We start from the raw sequence: 5754 nt of genomic DNA, 5'->3' as shown, positions 1-5754 counted from the left end.
GGTATTATAATCTCCAACACCTGATAGTGGCCCTGCATCTATATCATTCCAACCAAGTTACATTTATATTTACTCGCTTGTTACTATTGCTATTTCATTTAAACATTTACAACCCTTTAGAATTAATAAACACTAGATTTAATTGTTTCCTAGCTCCTTGTGGATTCGATCCCTAAGTACTACATCTGAACCTCTTTTGATGAGAGTAACACTCCTTAGGTAATTTGAGTGGTATCAAATTGGCGCCGTTGCCGGGAGCTTTGATCGCCATTAGATTTAGTTTTATTAATTCTTTTTTTTCTTTACCCCTTTCTAATAATCTTTTTCTTGTCTTTTCAGGTGCATGCCCAGCGGTACCAGAAGCAACAAGGAGAAGACTTGCTGTTCTCAGACGATCCTGCTCATTTGGAACGCACCATCCGTAGAGGTCAACGTTCCACATCGCTCGACGCAACCACTTCGTCGTCGATCGATACGCACACAACCAACCGTCGACCGACACAGACCATCATCGTCGATCGATCCCAATCGTTCGACAACGATCGATACTACACCGCGTACGTCGATCGATACCGTGTCGTCAAAAATGGTAAACATTATTATTCTAACTCAGGACGAGAACGGAAACCTGTATGACCAGGCCGTGTCATCTGCGTAATGCAACAGGTCAGAAAATAGATGCTCAGAACTGTAATCCCTGATGCTGATGCTACAGGAGCTGCTCAACCTGTAGATGAGGACGCTCGATCGAAACCACTGGCCGACTACAATCGCCCAGATGAGTACTATTCCAACAGATCAGCTATTCGACTTCCGGAGATCCAGAAGCAGAATTTCGAGCTGAAGCCTCAATACTACACTCTCGTGTCGCAGATACCCTACTCTGGGTTACCGCACGAGCATCCTATGGACCATTTGGAACGGTTCGAGGATCTAATCGCTGCTATTCGGATGGAAGGAGTCCCGAAGATTACCTGCTGTGCAAGCTCTTCAGATACACGCTGAATGGAGAAGCGATGCACTGGCTTAGGCAGCAACCCACAGGATCTTTAACATCCTGGAGCGACATCAAGAATGCTTTCTTACGAAACTTCTTCGATGAGGCGCGCGCTGAAGAACTTCGGAACAAAATTTCCACATTCTCGCAGAAGGCTGGAGAGTCCTTCAAAGATGCGTGGATTAGATTTAGGTTCTTCCAGCGAGACTGTCCACACCACGGATTTAACGAAGTGCAGCTGCTAAGCACTTTTCTTCGAGGTCTCGCCTTACAGTATCAAATGGCCCTTGATACGGCGAGTGAAGGAAACTTCACTACTCGGAATCCGTTGAAGCTGTGAGACTTATCGAAAACCTTGCTAACAGCAGCAGCACCAAAAACACTGACTCTGAACGGAAGAAGTCTGTAGCCTCTATCGGGAAGGAACAGATGGACGAAGTAAGAGCTAAGTTAGATGTGGTGCACGAGCTTCTTAGGAAGCAAGTCTGTTCAGCTGAAGGAGAAGTAGCAGATACGGAAGGAGAAGAAAATGTGAACTACATCGAGTACGGGGTACCGGATTCAGAAATTGGAAACCAGGGCGGAAACAGAAACTTCTTTGGAAATGGCCAAAGAAGTAACCAAAATTCACAATTTCAAAAACCCTTCAACAACAGCAAGAGCTACTCGAACTCTTACTACCAAAATCCACCACCCCAGACTCAGGAAAGCAAGATCGAAGAGATGCTTGATCGAGTACTGTTGGGACAACAACAAATCACCGTGGATTTCAACGGTAAGATAGACTCGCCTACAACAATCTGAACACCAAAATCGAGACCTTAGGGACTCAGGTGAGAAAACTTGAAACCCAAGTAATTCAGACGGGCGAGACTATAAAGAGGCAAGAAGCTTTCGCTAGAGAGGCAGGAGCCGACAAAGGAAAACACCACGTAAATGCCATCATAGATGATGATTCTGGCAAGTGGTGAGAAATGAAAAGCTGAGAGGAAGGAGATTTCGAAATCGAAAGCTCCATGAGTCTCGGCGGATCCCAATGGGTCGACCGATGTCGATGAACTCGCATCGATCGACACATGAACCAGATGAGATGGACGGATTACTCCAGTCATCGATCGACGTCGTCTGCCAAATCGACTGAATGCAATGCGGTTCGAATTCTAACTCATGAAGAATTCGCAGCTAAGCATCCTCACCCACCCCCTCCCTTTCTATGATAAAATCGATCGATCGGTTGAGCCAACCATCGATCGACAGAGTGAGTCCGACGTCGATCGTCACAACACACCTCCCATCGATCGACAGGCACCTCTGACATACCGAGTGCGGTTACCCTCAATCGATAATGATTACATCAACGCACTCAGACCACCACCTAAACCATTAGCAAACCCACCCGAACAAAACCCAACCTTTAAATAGTTCACCAGAATCTGTTCAAGAAGAACAAGAATCTGAAGGGAGAAGGTTAAGGAAAAGAAGGAGAAGATTCCTAAAAACCTTAAGAGGGAAGCTAACGATAAGGAGATGGATGGTTTCACTAAACGAGTCCTCAGAATCCCAATCGAAAACCTTTTGATGAAGCTTACTTCACACACCGGTTGTGGATGTTCTTCAGAGAAACAAAGGTAACGAGGAGGACATTAGGAGAATGTTTCATCAAGTCAGAGAGAGATGAAACACAGAATCACATGGACGAGAAGAGTGATCCTGAGAAGTTTGCAATACCATGCGTAGTCAAGGGTGTTGAATTTCCCCATTCAATGTGTGACACAGGAGCATCAGTTAGTATCCTCCCTAGGATCATGGCAACCAGCTTGGTTTGACCATCGAACCCTCAACGAATCCTTCACCTCGTGGATCTTTCAGAGAAACGATCAGGAGGTATCATAAGAGATCTGGAGGTACAGATTGGTAATGCCCTTGTCCTGTAGATTTCATGTCCTAGACATCGGCTTAACTGGAACTCTTCACTTCTGCTTGGAAGATCTTTCCTAGCTACAGTAGGAGCCGTATGTGACATGAACAAGAAACAAATTGTGTCTAACGCTCATAGACCCAAACATCCACTACGACCCCATCCGACCTAAGAGAAAGGTCATTAATTCTGTGGATTATGGGAAAGAACTCGGCTTCATTGGCGCATGCCATTGTGGAGCAGAGTATGAATCGAGTACGAAACAAAGTACTCGGAATCGATCGACACCCCAACATTTCCATCGATCGATTCCAATGTGTCAATGGTGACCGATGACACAACAACACGTCACTCGACGTAATGCACCCACTTGACCATTTCGCTTCACCAAATCATTGTTACAACATTTTGCCTTCCAACCTCCAAGCAAGAGAGGACATGATGATTATTCCATAGGCAGTTGGGCAGACAGTGGTTTCCATGAAAGTTTTGCAGTTGACACTGTAATTACTTTACTTACAACTAATGAGGCACAGACCGAGATACGATGAGGATTACTGGAAAGAACGTGCAATAGAAATGTCTTTGCAGGATGAAAGACTTGAAACACATAAGTTCACCACAACACGTTTCAACATCGTTCGACGCTGTGCACTCCACATCGTCGATACCACCCTCGTCCAGCAAAACAACCGCTCACATCGATCGACACCCCGAAAGGAACATCGATCGATATTCCGCCGCAGCGAAAATTCAGGAGCAGGAAATATTCCCTCCCCAACTAGGTTTATAGATACCTATATAAATCGTTTTGCACCTCCGAAACCACCTACACACATCAGAGCAAACACACAAGCAAAAAAGATGAACACTCTTCCTTCTACATCAACAGAAAAATCCATGAAGAGCAATCATCTCAAGAACAAAAGTTCTGCAGAAATTACACTGCCATCGATCGATGTAAGTATCTCATCGATCGATACTACTCTACTACTCTAAACCTAATCTTTCTATTTCTAAATTGAATGATTATGCAAACATTGATTACGGTTTTCTAACACCTGATGAATTTGGTATTTTCAGGGACCCAGATGGCAACGCACGTGCAATGGATGGAAGGATTTTACAAGTGTCCAGAGAGGACATAGCAGACATCCTTCAAGTAGCCAATGGACCTGACAACCTATTCTCACAGCAACGTGGCACTCCAGACGTCATTCAACAGATCCTAACACCACGCAGGAGTCGCCACAACAGAGATCAACCAGATCTATCACGCCAACCAAAAGGGCAAGCATCGATCGACGGTACAACGGAGACATCGATCGACAGGGTAACACAACGTCGATCGATAGGATGACCGACGTCGATCGACAGACGTATGAATGTGGGAAACGCGCTTTTCGACATGTACGGAGCCAGAAAGTTCACTTGGGAACAAAGGGACGAGTATGGAGTCTACAGAGATGAGCGTGGACACGCACGAGGCGTAGCTGGTGAGATGATACCTGTCACAAAGGACAACATCAGGAAAATACTGGAAAGAGCATCTCTTTTTGAGGAGAGCCACATCTGTCTTCCAGAACATGCCACTTCCTTCACACCCACAAGACTGGCACCATAACTCTACACCAAAGAAGAAATCGATGAAATGGTGTTTGGTATTTGTTGAGCTCAAGAGAAACTGGGAGATGAGTTCAAAACATTGGTAGATGATACACATCAGCTTTTGGATAGAGGCTACAATGAGCTTTTCAGATGTATGGTAGAAATGAGGAGAGAAATTGAGAGTTTACGTCAGCAACTTGAGAAGGAAGCTACGACCTCAGCATCGAGCGACGCACCACGTGAAACAGCGATCGACGTCAGTCTTCCTACAGCTCAGATCCCTGCAGAACCGCAATGTTCAACACAACACAGGGATGAATGGGAAGTCTCATACATCGACACAAGGATAAACGACGTTTACTACCCTCTCAACAACAACGTGGACTGGCTAAGCACTAAAATCGAGCTACTACAGCAAGATCTGGACACCATTCGCAAGAAGGACCAACACCCAGCCACATCGATCGACATGTGTACCTTCACATCGCTCGACGCCAAAGTCTCAGCCATGAATGAGAGGCTGAGGACTTACGAGGATATGCATGACCGTTTATATCACCAGTCATGACAGATTTAAACAAATTGTCTAGTCAATTACTTCATGCCCAAAAGGATATTGAGAACATTACTAATCAAAGTTTTTTGCAGGCAAAATCAGCATCGATCGACAGGCTACGAGGGCCTTGGATCGATGGCAAGAAACCTGTGGAGTTACTTCCTTACACAGCAGCAGAGGTTGAGAAGATCACATCCAAGATCTACACTGCTCTAGACACCATGGAGGAACGACTTGACAAACGCTGCGATGACATCTACTTTCCATTCGACAACAAAATCAGTGGACTAGACAACCACGCAGAATGGCTACAGAAAGAAGTCAAAGCCATTCAGAGGCAACTCGCAGCTCAACATCAGATATCAGCATCGATCGACAGGACACTAGCGAAATCGATCGATGGCAACTCGCCGAGATCGACCAACGAACACATAATCGCATCGATCGACGCCGAGTCTAAACCAATCGGCGAGCAGCTGATACACAAGACGGTAGAGTCAATGCAAAAGGAACTGACAGAACTTTCAGCATACGCCTATGACAACATAGGCTGGCACCAGGTCAGCATTGACAACACTCAAGAAAGGCTACAAAACATCTCCAAAGTACTTGAGAAGATGGATGACAAATGGACAAGAAATGATGAGGCCACAAGAAGTTTCATTGCATCTTGGT

General features: G+C 45.4%; 1 non-coding gene across 1 annotated transcript; it reads right to left on the bottom strand.

The window, feature by feature from the left end:
* Window positions 1-1116: 1116 nt before the first annotated feature.
* On the bottom strand, window positions 1117-1222 carry LOC117129872. Its single transcript, XR_004453409.1, has one exon. It is a non-coding gene; the product is annotated as a small nucleolar RNA R71 (small nucleolar RNA).
* Window positions 1223-5754: the final 4532 nt, after the last annotated feature.

This window comes from Brassica rapa, unplaced genomic scaffold (assembly GCF_000309985.2).
Source record: "Brassica rapa cultivar Chiifu-401-42 unplaced genomic scaffold, CAAS_Brap_v3.01 Scaffold0214, whole genome shotgun sequence".
NCBI classification, from domain to species: Eukaryota; Viridiplantae; Streptophyta; class Magnoliopsida; order Brassicales; family Brassicaceae; genus Brassica; species Brassica rapa.
Note: the sequence above shows the minus strand (reverse complement) of the source record. Positions and strands in the feature narration are given on the sequence as shown.